We start from the raw sequence: 21,317 nt of genomic DNA on the forward strand, positions 1-21,317 counted from the left end.
TTAAGTGAACTGCATTGCACTTCACGTAACATCATTCATGCAGCTGTTGTCTATGTACTGTATAATCTCTGTGTGTGTCATTCAATGAAGATGATTTGTCACTATAAGCTCAGCTCGGTCTGATCAGTCATGTGCTCCTTTAGTCCTCCTCTTGGCATATGGCAACCCACGTCAAGCCTGATCTTGGCTTGCTGTGACCCCAGCGATGACCCCAACTGTTAAGGGCTGGAGGGTGAGCAGTGGTCTCCATTCACAGCTGTGGCCTCGTGCCTTATGTAGAGCTGCCTGGATCCGGAAGTGAGTCCGTGATTCCATGGAGTAGTTTTGTAATTTTGCCTGGCAAAGAAATCATGGTTAATAGTGTTCAAGAACTAACAAGGCAATGACTTGGGTCACTCCACACATTATATACATTTGCTATCTTAGAGGTACAAAACAATCACTGTCAGTGTCAGGACTGTACTTACTTGGCAGTCTCCAGAAGTTTGATGGCCTCCTCTGTTCTGCCCTGCTCCAAACACAGTAAACCGTGTTCTAGAAGTGCATTGGGCACCAGGTAGTGGTCATATTTAATCTGACTCTCACTGTACAAGTACAAACATACAGAGAGAAGGAGAGCACTTGTGATCTTGCTATCTTTAAGAATGTTTAAAACATATTTTCTATTATCTGTGACATACTGGAGACTAAAACATGTATCGTTCCTGTTGTGTACAGAAAAAACCACAAACACTTCTCTTTAAGTAGGTGTGATTTGTTGTACAGTAAAAGAGCAAGACTGACTTGCAGAGGACGAGGGTGAAGTAATGTTCAGCTTCTTCCTTGAAACCCAAGTGTTTGAGACAGAGCCCCTTAAGCAGACTAACCACACACTGGTCATCTGTGGTGAACTCGGTCCCTGAGGGCAAACACACAGAGACATTTTTGTTACAGAAAAAAAAAAAACACTAAATGAGATACAGAGAGTGTCTGTGTGGATGATTTTTTTTTTTTTCAATGAAACACACTGTTACATTGTTACTTTTTGCTGCTCATGGTAATTATTATCCGTTGTTGCAAAGTATCATTTGGAATGACATGAGGAAATAAATAATTAGATTATTTTGGGTTGAACTATTATTTAAAAAGTGGACACCAGCATAAGCAGTACTGTATTGTATGGAAGGAGAATTTACTTGGATGTTGCTCAAGCGTCTGCTGGGCCTCTTCAAGGGTCTTCAGCATGCCCTCTGTCAGGTCCTTGTGCTTCCCAATGACAGTGTAGCCATTCCAGATATACATCATTTCCTGTCGTGCAAACATACCCTCACAATGAGTATGAATTTTAGACTGTGTCTTGTCCAGGTGTTTCCCTTTGTTTTGCAGTGGGATTACACAAATAAGGATGGTCTAATTCCATACTCTTTGTTAATTTAAGGGCTTTTCAAACAGGATGCCTTCTTACATATAAAAAAAAAAAAAACGGCACACAATAGAATAGAACAGGAAGCCCGTTTTTGGATGCAATACACTAGTGCCAATGTACATTATCAGACTTGACACATCTGAATGGCAACTCCAAATGCAGTGAGACATGACAGCCAAAGATGCAAGAGGAAATCCTGTGTGAACTATGCAAAAAGACAGTTGCAGTATCAAATAAATATACAGAGTAAAATCTGTGCAAAACTGAACACTGACCAATGGAGGTGCAGGAAGAGGAATGGCATTATCTGTATTATAGCGTCGAGCTTTTCTGATGGCAAACTTCTCTGTGGGCAATGACTTCCCAGCTATTTTCTGCTTCAGACTGGGAACTTGTCTGAAAAGTGAAAAAAAAAGATCACAGCATCAGTAAAGTACATATGACGTCCATTTTATATTTGCAAGAGGATGGGCTAAATTAGACGTTCAAATTAAATGTGAGATAAAATATTTGGGCATTTGCAATGCTTTTTTTTTTAACTGAATGATATTACTGTACAGGCTGTATATGATATAAATGACATTTTAATGATCTGATCTGTCATGTTGTTTGGTTTATAGGTTTATATTTAATCATGTGATTAAATTCTCTTCTGAACAAACATGAACATTCACACTAAAATACACCATTCCCTTGCCATTACCTAAACAAAGCCACCTCATTCTCCCCGAACGGCTGGCATTCCTCACGACTCAGCATGCTGAGGTAAGCTGCTTTCATATACGCATATGTGGCCTGAAAAAAGTGTGTGTGAGAAAAAAAAAAAAAAAAAGCAATGAGTTCTGAACTGCATAGTAAACACAAACATCCCCTGCAGGAGATTAATTGTCCTCAGCCTCTATTTGTTACATCAGCAAACCTTTTAAACCCAGAGTAAAATCTTTATCATCTAATTTTATTAAAAAGTGAGTTCATTATATACATGCATATTCACACACACACCCACATATATATATTTATAAACAAACAAACATGAACTGTTTCCATGAACAGAATATCATCGCATTTAGAATGATTTCTGAAGACTGTAATGACTGCTGAAAATTCAGCTTTGGCCATAAGAGGAATTAATTAAATTGTAAAATAAATTAAAATAGAAAAGAGCAATCTTAAATGTTAATATAAATTTTTTTAACACATAAAAAAAAATCTGACCTTAAACATTTAAATTGAAATGTATAAATAAACAGGAAATTCAACCCATTTTATTTCAATAATCAAGCAACTCTTCAGTGCAGCAGTCAACTGTGTATTTTAGGGTTTCACCTTAGACCATGCGTTCTCTTGCTGAGCAGGTCTGCGTAGAAGTAGGCCATCTTCCAGTGCCTTTTATAGGTGAAACACCACATCAGTTCCCAGTAACACATGTGATGGAACTGCTTCCAGTTCTGCTGAGCTTCACAGCACTCCTCAAAACGCTTGATGGCCTTCAGAACAAGAACGTGCATATGCACACAGGCAATTAAAAATAAAAAAAATAAGAATAATATAAAAATCAAAAGAACACACTCCTTTTTTATGCATTAGATAAAAGTAAGTATCACTTACAGCATCCAGATTTCCTTTAATTACCTCTATTCGACCAGCGAAGAACAGGAAAATGGATCCCTGACAGAAACACAGCAGTTGTCAGATTTACAATTCATACTCTAATATTTAATAACAGTGATTTTAGCAGCTGTTTGTATCCTAATGTAAATGAAAGTGAAAGTGTTTTAAGATTTTTGACTGGAAACTGTTGCATTTGAAAATGGTGATTAAGTACCGTCGGATACTTTTTCAGATAAGGCTGAAGCAGTTTTTCTGCATCTTCCACATCTCCCTCTCCAGTGCCTAAAGGACACACACAGACATGGATAAAATAGAGATTGTTACTTCTGATGTGCAACATATTAATTAAAAATGCAATTCAGAAGCAATCTTCTCTTACCCAAAATGAAGCTCATGAAGGTGTGGTAGCAAAGCAACAACATGTTACAAAGGAAAGACCGAAAAGTCTGTTCAGCAGAGCCCTCCTGGAGCTGCTGAAGACCAAACTCCTAAAACACACACATATGTACACAGTGTTTGAACTCTCATTCTGACGGCACCCATTACTGAAAAGGATCCGTTGGATAGCAAGTGATGTAATGCTACATTTCTCCAAATCTGTTCTGATAAAGAAACAACCTCATTAACATTTTGTGTGGCATTAGGGTAAGTACATTTTCAGCAAATTTTCATTTTTGCGTGAACTATTTCTTTAAGACAGACACAACACACAGTAAAACATTCACACTTGTGTCTTTCACTTCATTCTAACAAGTATAAAAAGCATCGTCATGCACCTTGACACACTTTATTGCTAAGACAGACAGAAAGCAAAAACAGCCAAGCTCAGATCAAAATTCATTTGTACACGCCAAATGAACCGAAGCCAAACTAAGCTTAGTACTACACAATACTCACTTTGTTACCAGAGAAGCCCACAAATTCCAACAACCTGAGAGTCCGTGTTGGCAACAAAGACAGCATCTGCGATAAACACAGGTGAGGGGTTGAGAAAACAGACTTGCCCACACTAAACTATGCTAGGATTAATAAATGTTCACGTTTGATTTAAGAGGGAACATTTAAAGGTTTTTAAGGCTAAAACACACGAAAACATGACATAACGCACTCACCAGGTTAAAGGCCCCGATCCCGAGCTTAACGCCTCCCTCAAAATGTCCATGATTGTCACCTTGAACATAACTTGCAGACTTCAGGACTGTATGCAGCTCTCTTGCAATTAACACAAACACATGTTAAAATAAACTTACAGATATACTGTACTAGTATTATTGTGCTAGTATAGCATTTATTAATATTTTGAATTATCTTTTTTTTTTTTTTTGTCATTTTGTTGTTTTTGCCTTTTTAATTCATTTTTGTTTTTGTATATGTCAAATCAGTTTTAAGTTACTTTTATTAAAATTTTAGTTGTAGTTATTTGTTTAAATGTTAAATTAATTATAATATTTATATGTAATATAAAGCTTTCAGTTTTATATATATATATATATATATATATATATATATATATATATATATATATATATATATAAACAACACTGCAGCAGGTCTTACTTGTATATTTGATAGCTGTTTCTCACTTTCATTCCTCCCTTTATGAAGCTGATCATATTTTCATCCTGAAAGTAAGTAAATCTTGAATAAGCAACATAGCTTTTTCCACGATAATATATTTTATTCACATACATGATAACAGGGCAGAGTGGGTTTAATATCAGCAGTAAAAGGTAATCAACCACTGGGACAGACCTGCAGGAAAGTGAGTGCTGCCCTCTGGAGGAGGCATTCAGCATAGCACACTTCAGCATGGAGCTCCTCTGGGGATGACACAAATGTAATTACACTTTCAGATCATCTACACAGCCACAATATGGTCACCATGGGTTGAGGAAGTGATTGCATAAACTGCTATTGTTACAAGAAGAAGCCTGTGATGAGCTTTTGTAAAAGATCTCAAAGTATTAGCATGATTTATTTCTTTACTGATACATACTTATTGCCAATTAATCATTTAGTGAAATATGTATTTAGGCACCCACCTTCTGTGAAGTTTTTGCTGTTGAAGGAAGACTTTTTACGGTATCTGGAATGACAAACACAGCCTTATCAGTCCTGTCCTAAAACAACACAATGACCTATCAGTAGTGGTTACTACGTCACATGCTCAGTTGGCACAGTTGGCTGAGGTCAGCCTTGTGTTCTCGTTTACAGTCCTAGTGTGTGAAAGCTGGTAGACAAATTTGCACTCAATCCAAAAGTAAAAAACACGGCTTGATTCACTGTGCCCCTAAGGCCATACAAATAGCGCAGTTGGATCTGAGGAGGACACAATGGCTGTCTGGTTTCTGTCTGAGTAAACCGACTCCCCTCTGAGGGACAAACATGAATTATTCTGAGTCAGTTTGGCTTCTATTAAATTTACACAAATACAAGACATGCAGATGAACGCAGAGCTGGGGGGGCTAAGATAAGTAGGCCACGTTCACCCTACAAAGTTTTATGAGTGAAAACCACTGGTCTGTGTATTTATGGAATACAGAAGTCACTCTGTATCACTCAAGTAACAGCCACAGCAATGTAAACAAGCTACATTGATGTTAACAGTTTAAACTCACACACACACATACATACACACACACACACACATATATATATATATATATATATATATATATATATATATATATATATATATATATATATACTTTATAGTAAAAAAAAAAAACAGAAGCAGAGTGTTTTGTTTATGCTCTTTATAAACTGCTGCATTTAAATGATGTAAATGAACAGATACTAGAGATTGTGGAACAACGGCAGGCTGAAAACATAGTTATATGCATAGTTATATGACTCCTAATCTTGTAATCAGATCTAGTCAGATGTAAAGGAGGCAATAAAATGGGTCTAATAAGTCAGAACTGTGGCCTAACGATTAGCACATGCGCTCCAGACAAGGCGACTGGTGGTGCAGATGCAGGAAATGTAGGTTAATATTGATAATTAACTCTTTTTGTGTGTCTATTTGACAATTAGGGTCAATTTGTGGACACATTAATGATTTTAGATTAATAGAGTAAGCAGTTTTCATATATTCTACATATACAAGTCAAATAATAAATTAAAAAATTTTCTATTTCACTGGGATTCTGCTTTGTCTTTCATGATCTATTAATAGTAGTTTTAGTATTTGAGATTAATGAATGCATAAATAAAAAAAATTATACATATTAATGAGGGGGGGGGTTGTTGGCTGTCTTACGTCAGTAGTTCTACATTTTTTGCTAGAACAACTAAATTAGTAAATGTTTCTGTTTATTTCTCTTAATAATACACTGCCTTATGCATCATCATCATCATGCACATTGTAATGAAAATGCACATTGTTCTTATCTTACAGCATTCCAATTAACTGATTTACCTTATTAGACCAATTAAGATCACTGTAGTTAAGTATATACAGGTATGTATTGTGACAGAACTGCTTTACTGTCCTGCATACGTGGCTATTATTGTTATTGTTAGTGTTATTATTTGGACCAGACGGTGTAATTGATGTGCAGAAAGCTGAAGAGTGTGATCAGCTGAAAGAGGCATTCCAGCGCTACAGGGCCTGGATGACGTGGCAGAGTCACAGAGGTGTGAGTTGTCTGGAAACACCATGCATACACCAGATTGTCACACCCCTCCAACACAGCGTGTCATAGGTCTCTGAAATTCCTCTGCCATCTGGGATATGCTGATGGCCTGCAGCATTGTGGGATTACCTCACCAATACAAATGTGACATAACAGAGAGGAACCTGAAAAAGTGTATGGATGTTAATAGTAGCACCTGCTCCCAGAAATGGAATGAAAGCCAGTGAAATTAAAATACACCTGCTAGAATGTTACTCTCTCTCTCTCTCTCTCTCTATGAAATCTATAAATATTTCAAATACATATTTTTTTAATGAACTGGCATCCCCAATATTACATATATATAATAAACAAGATAAAAAAATATTTCAATGTTATATATGCATATTAAAATTTAAAACAACGCACCGTTGACACACAGCCTGTGCCTCTTTCATTGTGTTGCCTGCAGCCAAGATGTCCTCCAGGTCGAAGGTCATCATGGCCTGCATTTCCAGTATAGTGGCATACGTGAGTGCATGATACATGCTGTCTTTATTCCTGACAAAGAACACAAAGGAGGACGCATTAGATCTATATATACACTACAAAGGAGTGGGTGGTGTAACTTAGTGATGGTAAAAGACGATTCACCTCGAGACACTCTATAATATCGTGAATGAAGCCTGGAAATGTGGGAAGGTGTTTGTGTAACCTGAACATTCTGAATACAGTATGGCAACATAATACCAAAAACACTAATACTAATGACATTATGAAAAACTAGCAGAGAAACACTCATTGTCAATTACAAATGTGGATATAGTATTTTGTTAAAATACACTACATTATACAGTTATACACTACAATAAATACATTATTATTTACCCTCTCACAATTAAACAAAATTTAGTGTATATGTACAGTGCAGTTTCAGTTCTTTCAGGAGCAGAACAGAATGTGACACTACTGGTCCAACATTCCTGGGTAGAGAGATGTCTGGAACAACAGGTTTACATTTCTTTTCTTTACACAGGTGGAACTGGAATAAAATTAGCATGACAGGAACAGGAATGTGGCATATTTGGCATCTTCTGACCAAACAATAAATGTGATAAAATACCACAAGGGCAACACACATAATGCATGCCAAATTCATACATAGAGGCTTACTTATATCTTTTAAACAGATAATTATGAATTTATGAATATGCCGACTTGTAAGAGTTCTATAAAAAAAAAAAAGAGTTTTAAAATGCTAATAAGACCATAACAGCTGTTGACTTGCAAACAAATATCAGGCTTTGAAATAGTGTTTGTGCTGTTGTTGTTTCTCCTGGTGAGGTTTTCCTACAAACACTTTCCTGATGTCCAAATCAATACGTATGCATAATGTGTAATTATCCTGGCAAAGTCAAATCAGATGTCCTGCAAATCACAGCAATCACAAGTCAAGAAGTGTGAAAGGAGAGACAGAAACTACCTTCACACAGCAGCACAACACAGCTGTCAGCTCTATTTGGAGTGCTAAATATGTTTCTGTTTATACTCATTTTAGTTATGAGATCTGGCAGCCTTTCAGGTTATGAAATATAAATAAATAAATAAAATAGTGGTTAGAGGGCTTAAAAAAAAAAAAAAAAAAAAAGGTACCCCTCCTATTTAAGGAATCGTCCACAGTGGGATTGCAGGAAGATCATCTTAACTATCAGCAAAGTTGTTGTTTTCTAACTCTGAATCTGTACTGACATGGACTCTGACAGTTCTGCTTTTAAGTCAATCTCTCATTCTGCCTCAATTTGTAACTTTCTCTCTTGTACCCTTCATTAGCTCCATGCTTGTAGTGGCCCTGCCCTGCTGGCTGGAATGGGGTGTGACGAGACTAAAACAAACTTATTAGATAAATCACAAAACTTCACTATTGGCAATTTCAAACAGTGAGAAGCATAATGTTTAATGGGATCCTCTGATTGTCGAATCAATTCAACAGAGTGTCTATGTTTACGTGTTACTTTCTGACCTGATATCCAGACTGACAGATGAAACAGAACTATTTAGCAGCAGTATCCAAAATTAGCACTCGTGGGAGTAAATACTGACTGGTGGGTAAATAAGACAGAGTTGGCTTTATTAGGAAATTCAACTTAATATATGGATTACATTTAATTTCTAAGAGTACTTTTCTGATTTTCATCGAATACAATATAATAAAAAGAAAAAATAAATAAATAAAGAGAACCAATACAAAAAAAAAACACCATTGAAAGGTGTGGTTTAAAGCTCATTTTGAATCATGAATGCAACCTATCAAAAGTAGAGGGTCCCAGGTCACAAAGATGTAAAGATGTCAAAGATTACAAAACAGACTGAAAAATTATATAGTTTATTAATACACAAAGGCACACACCCATCCAAAGCTGTGAGTATGGAGAAAGGAAGAAATGCGAGATGCTCTAAGATACAGCATACATATGAAAACAGGGTGTGGTGTGGAAAGAAGAAAAGATCTAGAGATGAATCTCCAGAGAGCTGAACTGATTCAGTAGCTTTTGGATTGTGTGAGATTTCCCTGAGAAACACCCGATGATTGTGGAAAAAGACTCACCTCACAAAATGATGTACAACAACAATTCAATGTAAATTACTAGATTATGCACTTGCGTACTTGCTTAAAAGGGTCATATGACGCGATTTCAAGTTTTCCTTTCTCTTTAGAGTGTTACAAGCTGTTCGTGAATAGATAAGATCCCTAAAGTTGCAAAGACTAAAGTCTCAAACCCAAAAAAAAGAAAAAGAGGTATTCTTTATAAAAGTTAAGACTCGTCAATGCCCTCCTAGAATGTCTCATTTAGACACGCCCCCACACGTCTACGTCACAGTTTGAGAAGATTTGCATAACGCTGCCCAAACCCGTGAATGAATGTTCTGAAGTGAAGTAAACTTCAATAGATTTCCCATGCTCAGGGAGTAAGGAGCAATGAACACTATGTAGGGACCATCTCAATGGGAACACAGTTCATGCAGGGAGTTCACTTCTAACGATCTGATAATCTGAATCAGGTGTGTTAACAAAGAGAGACATGCAAAATATGCAGAGCTTGGGGATGCAAGGACTAGAATTGAGAACCACTGGTGTAGAGTAGCGCTTGTTGTTTGTTGTTTCTCCGATCATAAATGCAGATATGGTATTATGTTAACACAGTGCGATGCAGTGCAACACATAAAAAGACAGTACAAGTCATTATAATCCATAATTATATCCCCACTGGATGCAACAAATGGCTCGTTTATAATGGGTTTTATTATTTTTGTCTTGTCTCGCTGGTGTTCTGGCATAACATTTCTGCCACACGCTTGAGGTGTTCAGCCAATCACAAAGCACTGGATAGCTGGCCAATCAGAGCACACCTTGCTTTTTTTTAAGACTGATTAGCTTTGTAAAAAACAACGCATTTCAGAAAGGCAGGGCATAGAGAAGAAACAAAAATGTACAGTATGCGGAAAATAATGTGTTTTTGAACCTTTAACCGCACCTTTAACACATTTCATTATACCAAATACACAAAATAAGGTTCTTTTAAGCAACATCAAATGACCCGTTTAATGTATAAAACCAGATGCAAAACAATTTATACAATTAATACGATTCAAAAGGGATTATGAACAGTGATTCAAACTGATTATGAAACACTACAATCCAAACACACGAGGAGGAAGTAAAATAAATAATAGAGCCTCGTTGTGTTCTCAGGTCTGAAGTTCCATAAATGTTCTAAACCTAGAACCTCTACAATCATTAGAGATCACAAAAGAGTAAAGCACAGCAGGCCAAAATCTTATTATGAAACACCCAGGTGGTCTTACCTGCTCTTAAGTCTGGTCAAAGCCTCGTCAAATTCATTTCGCAGGAACAGATCCAGTGCCACCATGCAGTCTTGAAGAGCCACTGACAGGTCAGACTTCTCTGACCTAACACACATAAAAAGAAAATAACTTAAAATATGCTTATCTTAAACAAATGCTACTTCCCAAGCCTCTGTCTTAAAGGACCATTTCACCCCAAAAATTATAATTTTCTAAAAATATTCCTGTTGAAACAATTGCTCACCAAAGGAACATTTGCTGTGAATGAATGCAATGGTTCAAAGTTAAAATGTTTTAATGATGGGTTTATTTATTAGAAATACACAGCATTTTGCTTCACAAGACTTTAAATGATGGACTGAAATTGTGTTGATTACTTATAGATTGCTGTAGTGTTTTATCAGCTGTTTGGACTCATTCTGACGGCATCAATTCACTGCAGAGGATCTATTAGTGAGCATTATTTAATGCTGAATTCTCCAAATCGGTTTAGAAAATCTTCAAAAATTGAAGGTATTGAAAGAATTGATTTCTTTTCTTTTGATTATCTATTGATTTATGCATAAAAAATTATACTGATGGAGTCTCTTTAGTACCACATTGCAGGTAGGACACAGTAACTTCTGTCTCTTAACTAGACATTACTGCAGTTCAAACCTGCCAACTTATAATACTATTACAGTAACAACAATCAGGATGATCATTCAAACTGAATTTTGAAAAAAAGTAGAGTTGCGGGAAACATGAGTGAAAATTGATTTTTATATTTGTAAATTTAAACTATAATGTGGCATCAAGTTAATTCACTGTACACCATGCTGTAAAAGATGTCTTCATCGTTATGAGGCTCAGTTATCTCCATTAGTAATTAAACTGAAAGTTCAATGAGATTTTACCTACACATTTCAGGCAATAAAACTTAAGCCTTTCATTTTAAGGGTTTGATTTTTTTTTACGATGTACATTACAAAGTATTATGCTCACATAAGCTCATAAATATTGATTTAAACATTTCTATAATTGCATGCGCTAATTTAATGTAATTGTGGGATTGCAGGTGCACTGACAGACAAGACTAGAGCTGTGAGCAATGGGACAAGACTGTACAACTCTTACAGTTCACATAACCACACTCTCTAGAGCTGCAATTAAATTGTAAAAGCATCAGCCCTTTTTCTTTTCTTCGTGGAAGATTAATGAATCACATACTCAATAGGTCTAGTTCCTGGCAATCTAAAGGGGTTTTCACACAATCAGTCAGTAAGATTTATACCTCTAGTAGGATTTTTTTTTTTTTTTTTACCTGTTGAAATTAATGACATTGCCTTTTTTTTAAACATGTTCAACTAATGTGGCCTAATAAGAGTAACACTGAACAGGATGCCTCACGGGGGCTGCCATGTTCTGATCACATGACTAGTCAATTCACAGAATAAATGAACCATTTAAACATTTACACATTTACAATAATGCAATGGCAAACATTTATATGATATATTAATGGAAAATGTACATTTCTAAGCATATAGTGATAAACACAATCATAATTTATTAATGGGAAACAAATCAGTTTTACTGTTTCTTTAGACACATGATGAGAAGACAAATGTCTCAGAGAGGAACATGATCAAAGCCCATTGTATCTCTGTATAAGGCACACATTCTTCAAATTACAGCACCATTTAAAATTAATTTCTAAATTGAGTTGAAATTTGTAATGGTCCTGACCTTGGCCTGCTAAGATTATGGCATGACTCCTAATCTAATAAAAACCCAACAACCACTTACAGTTCTTCCATTCTGAAACATTCTGCGGAAAACAACCATTCATGCAATTCTGTATGTCGATATATGAACTGGGAATTGAAAGTATGTAAAAAGACAATGGCTCTGGCCATTCTCCACTGAAACTAATCAAATCAATAAGTGTGACTGAAAGAGAGCCACGTCTTTGCATTCCAAATGAACACAAAACAACACAGACCCTATTTATGAGATCCGTTTGGCCAGTAACAATGCGATTGATGGCCTGGGCTAATGTCAGGCCTAACTGTTTTAAAATTTACTTACAAAAAATGACTTATATCAGGGTACTAATATTTTATTTGTCATTTTAGACAAAAAAATAAAAACACTATAGACTTTTAATATCTTCCATTTTGGCCACATCACAGAATCACTGAAACATTTATCATACATAAGTACAGTCAGGTTCATAAATATTGGGACATCGACACAATTCTAATCTTTTTGGCTCTATACACCACCGCAATGGATTTTAAATTAAACGGAAAAAGTGCGAGGCACATTTACAAACTGTTGTAATTCCTTCACCATTCACCTGATTTGGATATAAATACCCTCAAATTGAAGCTGAAAGTCTGTAGTTAACGCACATCTTCATTACAGATCCATTGTGGATTTGGGGGCGAGGCCATGCTGTGCTACTTTAGAGAAGAGGAAGAGAAAACTAGAGGTACACCTAAAAATCTATTTAGGATAAGCAGGATAAAACTGTATATTAAAAGCTAACATAAGCAGTAGCGTTTACAAATGACAGCGTATCTAAAAGTATGATACAACAAAAAACATAGGCCTAACATTACAAGCCGTGCTCGCACAAGTTCTGTATGATCCTCTTCAATAATATCCTCTGCTTCTCAATCGGACTCAAACTGAAAAGCGATATTAACGTTGTTTACAATACAACCGGAGCACATGCCGCTGAGGTGAGGGGCGGGACATTTAGACACGCACTAGTGGCGAAGGAAATGATCAGTGTGTTTTTAGAGAAGGGACAGAGCGGTGTGGAATAAAGGTAAATAATGTGAAAAATAATGAATTTTTTTATTAAAGGGGTCATATAATGGGATTTCAATTTTTCCTTTCTCTTTGGAATGTTACAAGCTCTTGGGCCATGAAGAAAATCTGTAAAGTTGTAAAGACTAAAGTCTCAAATCCAAAGAGATATTCTTTATCAAAGTTAAGACTCTAAGACCCCCTAAAATGGCTCATTCAAACACTCCCCCAAATGTCTACGTCATTATGTGGAAATATTTGCATAATGCCGCCCAAATGTTCACGCAAAGAAAGAAGGCGTGGTTTCAGTATTTTATGGACGACGTTTCGTGAACCTAGGAGAAGAGGTAATTCTGACTTTGCTTCAACAATCTGCCGCTTATGAATCAGCTACTGTAAGTATGTTTTGTTATTAGTTTAAGCATTTGCTATTGAATGTTTAAATGTAGATTTTTGCTTGTGTGTGTGTGTGTGTGTGTGTGAGAGAGAGAGAGAGAGAGAGAGATGGTCACACAGTGGAGTCAGCTGTCTTAACCGTCCGTGGCTTGTGTACTGCAAACACATACGAGCTTCATCACTGTGACTTTCACACAACTCTGTTCCCCTTTCGGGCTTGAACTGATGGTAAAACTAAGGACATTATTAATGGTCTTTACATTTATTTTGAAAGATGAAGCTCGTGATTATGGAAAGGGGCATTACATTTCTGGCGAATACTTGCAGTGTTTGGCCAATCACAAGTCCAATCACAAGTCAGTTGCAGAGCAGACTGCGCTTGTCGGAAGGAGGGATTTTGTAAAAAATGCAGCATTTGAGAGAGGCGGGGCATAGAGGACCTACAATAAATTTACAGTATTAAAAAAAAAAAAAAGTGTTTTTTGAACATTAAAGCATGTCAGCATATTCTGTTACACAAAATAATGATATTTTTAAAAAGCATCATATGACCACTTAAAAAATGAAGCATTAAGATGTTAGGCTGCACCCCAGAAAAACAATCAAACATAGAAAAAAAACTGTGAACCACCCATTTAAACAGCTGTATGCTAACTCACGCTTTAATCTTTTTGTGTGAAAAATGCTTCAGACACTATTTTTAAGGCTCTTTAAAAGGACATAAGGTGTGATATTTCCTTGATTACAGTTCAAAGACACTCCCATTACATTTTTTTTTGTGCTGTATGTGACTGTGTCGGACTGTGACGGAGAGACTATACTGAGAAAGAGTAAGAAACAAATAAAAACTGTTTTAAAAGTCCAAAACTATTAACTGCATGATAAAGCCTATTCGATTCCAGTGAAAATGTCCCTGTACTTTTAAGTTAAAAAGAAAACATATCCCTGTATGAGTTTTTGTATTTATATTATATATTAAGTAATATCACATAAGCAAGAGTGTTGTTTTTCAGAATCTCAGCATGCAATAGCAAATGTAATATTAATTTTATACAACAGTACAACAATCAAGAAGTTAATTGAGTGAGTTACATTTGACTGAATGATTGAATTAATCATTTATTATAACAGGCACTTGCCACCAGCTACTGGTGGTTTTAGTGTCAGATTTATCTATCCATGACAGGCCTAAAAACAAGCACAAAAACACACTCTGTGAAATATTGTTTAATTATCATTAGCGTTGCGCTGTTGATAAAATCAAATTTTTCAACCGTGCTATTCAAGAAAAAAAACAACACTTGTGTGATATTGCTCACGCTATTCGTGTGATATCCCTTATCATATGATATAAATATGCTACAGGGGCATTTTTTTGCCTTAAAGTCTTTTGTCTTAAAGTTTAGGGGCATATAACTACATTATAAGCCACATCACGCAGTAAGTTGTTGCACTGCATCATGTTTTTCAACAGTCAACTGTGTGAAGTGTAAGATGACGTTAAAACGTGTATATAAATATAGTTAATTTTTTTATCAAAATGCATTAATGTAAGTATTATAATTATAATATTGACCATGTTTCTTCCTACTTTTGTGCAGTACAATGCCCAAAACTGATGTAAACTTAGTCTTACACCCTAGAATGAATTTACTGGCCCTGAAAAGTTTAATTAAACCTTATATTTCTGTAAGTAAAACTAGAACACAGTTAGCAACAATTGGCTTTATGCATTTCTCATCCCCCACAGGCAGAACACAAAGTGAATTTCCTCCCTGATGCTGATATGTGATATCAGAGCAGGATGATTTGATGAATGAAGAACAGTGCATGCTACATTGAGCCAGGCTAGCGAAAGGAAGTGGTCTGAGATTGGTTCAGAAGCTACGGGAGAGGTGAAATGAACCTCTGTACTCCCTGTACCTTACAGTGCTCACAAACTAAATATGGTGATGCTAAGTGATTCTGAAGAGCTGATGGCGCCTGGGGACTAACTGATTACTGATGATCATCACTGGAAAAAACGAGCTGACTCTAAAACACACACAAATGCACATGCCCTGTGCTAAGAGACTAATACTCCAACAACAATTAGAAAAAAACTGTGCTCTGCGCTTTAACAAATGAATCCGACAACACAAGCAGCTCTGAAAGCAAGGGCATCCAAAACGATTACCTGTGTAATATTTCCAAACCGTTCCTGTTTTTCCGGTTATGCAGGCTGTAAAAGCATTCTCCTTTTAAGAACACTTAATAGTCCTCAATCACTGCTAAAACACACATTCACACAATAGCATGCTCTCAGCTGTGTGACGTTCTTACCCGTTTGACAGACTTTCTGCCTCTCCTGACATTTTCATCTGGTACAATGAGATCGAGGAGTGCAGTAAAGCGAGAGAAAGGAGGAATAAAATGAGAGAGAAGAGAAGCGGAGTAATTCACAGTGTATGAGAAAAGGCCTTCGCAGTGGTTGCTATCAGCAGAGCAGCAGCTTCCCTCTGGCTACAGCGCACACACACACACACACACACACACACTCTCTCACTCACTCAAGCTGCAGAGAGGACAGTGGGAAAGGAACACAGAGCTTAATAAGATTGGGATGACTATCACACAGTGAAAAAGTGAATATTCTCATTGCTTCTTTCTCGCTGTCTCCCCGCCTTCCAACAAACACACACACACCACCTCAGCCTCCTCCTCTTCTCAGTATCAAACATGCTATACACTACATCCTGGGCTCTGATTGGTCAATGATGCAATGGAGGTGGACCCAATTTCTTAAGAATCCACCTAGCTAAATTCTCCTAAAGTGGGCATCATGCTTCTGCAGTCAAGTGACAACCTGAACTCCACAGCGGTCAATAACATTCAACACAATAACAGGCCATTAAATCAGTACTGAACAGTGGGGATCATGAGACATGGAAGACAGATGCAGACCGCAGAACCAGCACAAGGAAGTGACACAGATTGTGGCGTGATGAGGAGAGGGGGTGTGTCACAATTCGCTGGAGCAGTGATCCTCAAATCTGGCTCGCAAGATCCACTTTCCTGCGGAGTTTAGCTCCAACCCTAATCAGACAAACCCACCTGTGATTTGCAATGATCCTGAATACATCGAGTAGCAAATTCAGGTGTGTTTGATTAGGGAAAAGTGGATCTCGCGAACCAGATTTGAGGATCACTGTGCTGGAGCAAGGAAACAAAGAGTCTTTAATAATCCAACAGGGAGACACAGAGCACAAGGATGACATTTAAGAGCAGACAAGGAAGCATGAGGCAGACTACATATTTATACTGAACTTAACAAGGGACATACAGGTGCAGGGAATTAACTAATAATGAGACAACGAGAACAGGAACATGACCAAATAAGGGAACACTGAGACAGGGGCAAAGCAGGTCAATAAACCTGACATATCGCCACCTCCCGAAGAACAACAGAGCTCATGCTGAGCTTTGAAACCAAAAACAGCAGACAGGAAAATATTAAAATGGATATAAGAGCAGACAACCCATGACAAAATCCAACACTATTGAAATATGTACTGTAAAAAAAACTAAATTTTAAATAGAGTACAGTTCAAAAGTTTGTGGCTGGTAATGTTTTTTTTTTTGTTTTTTTTTAGAAATAGTTTATGATGATCACCAAGCTGCATTTATTTGATCAAAAATACAGTAAAAAATGTATTTTTTCAATAAAAAATATTATTGTCAATTAAAATACCTATTTTCTATTTGAATATAGTTTAAAACGTAGTTTATTCCTGTGATGGCTATTGCTTCAGTCTTCAGTGTCACAAGACCCTTCAGAAATCATTCTAATATGCTGACTTGTACTCAAACTTTTTTCAATTATTATTATAAATGTTGAAAACAGTTGTGCTGCTTAATATGTTTGTGGAAACAGTGATACTTTTTTTTCAGGATGCTCTGATAAATAGAAAATTCAAAATGACAACATTTATCTGAAATATAAAGCTTTTGTAGCATTATGAATGTCTATAAGGATCAACTTTTGATCAATTTAATGCATTCTTGCGGAATAAAAAATGTGATTTCTTTGAAATAAATACTGTATATAAGCTTATTTGTTTAAAAAAGTCATCTGTACAGATTAGACCGATGCACAATTTATTGTTTATATGTATATATATATATATATATATTCACAGAGGTAATTAGGAGTTTCTGATGTAATGCATTGGTACAGCTGGCCCTGCCCCGCACATCCACATACAAAGAAACTAAACGACTGAATAATGAACGCTCCCTTGAGCAGGAGTTGCTAATGTGGACTGATGGAGGGAGACTTTGTAGACGTGTTGGTTTTGCAAATCTGCAGAATATACATCAATAACTTGCAACCATAACCAATCAGCCCTGTGATTTTTATATTTACATTTCTAAAGAAAATGCTAATGGAATTTGTCCATGCAAAAATATTTAGCACAATGCTTTTCATCACAAGCTATCTTATCTGCATGTACAGCCATAATGTTGTTGTTCTATGCATGTCAGTTCTAGATCAAAGTAATAATGATCGTACAGTAACCTTACAGTGAGACAATCTGATAAGAAAAACGAAAATTAGCCTCCTGTTGACTAATGTGATGGAGCTTCATTCTGTATTGGATTTAGTGTAGCTGATGTGGAAGCCATCTGGAGTGAACCTTTGAATAATACATGTGGAGGATGGTAGGAACCTGCCCTTTATGAGAACAATCATTAAATCTCTCAAATGAGATCTTACCACCATAATCTCCACAATGTAAGAGTATGTAATAAAAAATAGATGTTACTAGTATCGACAGTAACTTCAGCTTCAAAAAATTAACTATTTCTCACATGATCAGTACTAATTTATGCTTAAATTATAGTTCAGTACACATACATAATGCAGTGCATTATGGGAAGTAACTTGATAGTACCATCTTACCTGTTGCAACACAAAGGCTAATCTGGCTATTGGTATTCATGTTCACTTATGCATGAACAAGCAAGATTCTACATCGTTTTTTAACAAAACATGACTGGGGCAGAGCAAAGTGCAAAATGATGTTTCAAAAAAAAAAATGTGGAGGCGGAAACCTACTCATAATCAGTGATGACAGGGTCCAGCCCGTCTTTCTCTATATTAGGTGACCTAAAAAATAAGAAAAAAAAAGAGGAAACAATCTTTTAGTTACTGCCACTATTATCTATTATCACTATTATATTAAGAACTTCTCGAATTACATTTTTATGTTGACTAAATACAGGTAAATTGCATTTTTTTTAAATCAGTTAACAGAGTCTATGTGCTTAAATGTGTTTCATTTCAAATTGTTGTCAGAGTCACAAACAATAGATATTGTGTGGAAACATGGGTTGATTTAAAGTGTGGCAATACTCACTCAGATGGAGACGTGGGGCTGTCCAGCGACTCTTCAGTCTTGAGTTGAGCCCTAAAAGCAGATGAAAGCATGGGAACAAAATCTGATCTTTTATTCATAACCAATTTTAGCCATTATTTACTTTGCTTCTTGAATACATAAAAATATCTGGGGGAAAAAAATCTCAAGATCGTATTTCATCAGCTTTGAACAGTTTCCCTAAACATGAAACCCAGTGTCTCATTATTAAGACAATGTGTGCACATTTAATGAACAAGAAGTAGCACTAACTGAAACTTTATTTCCCATTTAATCGCTATACAAATAGTTGTATGTTAGAAATTCATAAAAATAAATCAGCGATTATTCAATTTAGCAAAAGGAACATTTTTTACATGTAACAAATTACGTTCTGAAAGGAACATCTACTTCTCTGTCATAAAACAATAAACAGTTAAGCATTAACAGACAGCAGCAAGCAGCACCTGTGATGTAATTTTTTATTTATTTTTTAACAGGAAGGTTGGGTTATACCATGACAGAACAGGTATCATCCAATCAGCTTGCTCCAAATCTCATCCATGTTATGACATCAACTGCTACATTTTTTGTTTTGCCATAGGCCTTTTGATTAACCTAACAGTCTCTTACCATATTTTTAAGGCTCACATTACTCTGCAACATACTAATGATACTGTTTCATATTCAGTAGAAAATTAAACAGTATCATTTCGAATGAGTCATAATCGTTAATACTCTAACAGGCCTCAAATGACTGCATATTCTATGGTACCATTATATTAATGAGAATCACGGCACTTAGTTAAAAAGTATGTAATCCCCAAACTTCATTTCTTTTAGGACTCTTGTTTCTGACGAGGGGTCCATGAGGAAGGCTATATAAACCAAATGTTTACAAATGTCTTTTCATTTCATTACAAATAAAACTCAAACAAATTCCAGCATTACATTTATTGTACTTATTTAAATCTAATTGTGTTGTGTTATAAATGTCTTTTCATTTCATTACAAATAAAACTCAAATTATCTGTCCAGCATTACATTTATTGTACTTATTTAAATCTAATTGTGTTATAGTACAGTTTTAATACTGAGGCACTCCCAAAGAAAAAAAAGAAGCAAAGAGCAGCAAATCCCATCACTTTCAATTAAATAATTAATGCATGTCCTGTTTTCACATTAAAAGGTTGATTTTGAATTACACTTACATTATATCATGCATAATGTAATATTCAGCGGTAACATAACATACACATTTATTTTTGTTTATTTTCATATTTCAATACACAACGACAAATCTGTCTGTTGAGCATTATGTTCTTTCAATTAAAATTAATAAAGTGTTCCTAAATATTCCTACCATCCAAGTGACTATAAATGCCATTTGTACTGTGATGTAAGGAGGCAGTGATTTGTAAGAACACAAAGTTTAGATATACACATCAACTGAAACCATAACACTGAAGTCCGTCATTTTCTCATTTATGCAAATTGTCTTCCTGTATCTGCCGCACGGATTTCTTTCCACCTGAGCAAAAAGTGAAAGTTAGCAAACCTACTTTTTGTCGTCATTCTTCTTGTTGCGTCTCCAGAAACTCATTCCAAAGAGGAAGGGAAGACGGTAAATCCAGTAAGACAGTGGAGAATGTGCTGGTCACTACCTGGACATTCGTTAACGTTACCTGTCCTAGCTACTACAGGTGAGCACTGCACTCCTGCTCGAGAGGTAACAGCGGCCGTGTGTTTCTACACTGACTTTTTCAACATGTGAGGCAGACTGGGAGGTGTGGAGAAACCCATTTCCACAAATAAAGAGATCCTTTGCGAAAACTGCTGGAATGCTGCGCTGCAACTCTTCCTTGGTCTTAAAGTCCTCCAGGTTCACCATTCACAAAGTCCTACGAGTATTTTTGCAATTATAAAACGAATTGGGTTACTTTGTCACTGTTGCCGCCGGGGATTGTTTTTATGTCCTCGGCCTGAAAACGTGGTATGTAGCTCACGGAGTGCGAATTTTACGGGGGGAACCCCGCCAAAACGTGTATTTTACGCCTCGGAACGCGATTTTTTTACGGGGAGCCCCCGTCGAAATGCGATTGGGGTCGTTTTGAGAAAAAATTGGGCGGGTGTTGTTGTGGAAACCTGGCAACCCTTTCTATCATATTCCCAGCTGCTGCTATGGTCAACACCTTAGGCAAACTTAATGAAATTTTGTGGTTATAAAAT

General features: G+C 36.3%; 1 pseudogene; it reads right to left on the bottom strand.

Moving 5' to 3' along the window:
• Window positions 1-218: 218 nt before the first annotated feature.
• LOC113071214 (tetratricopeptide repeat protein 39A-like) lies at window positions 219-20,991 on the bottom strand (annotated as a pseudogene).
• Window positions 20,992-21,317: the final 326 nt, after the last annotated feature.

This window comes from Carassius auratus, unplaced genomic scaffold, assembly GCF_003368295.1.
Source record: "Carassius auratus strain Wakin unplaced genomic scaffold, ASM336829v1 scaf_tig00006551, whole genome shotgun sequence".
Lineage (NCBI taxonomy): Eukaryota > Metazoa > Chordata > Actinopteri > Cypriniformes > Cyprinidae > Carassius > Carassius auratus.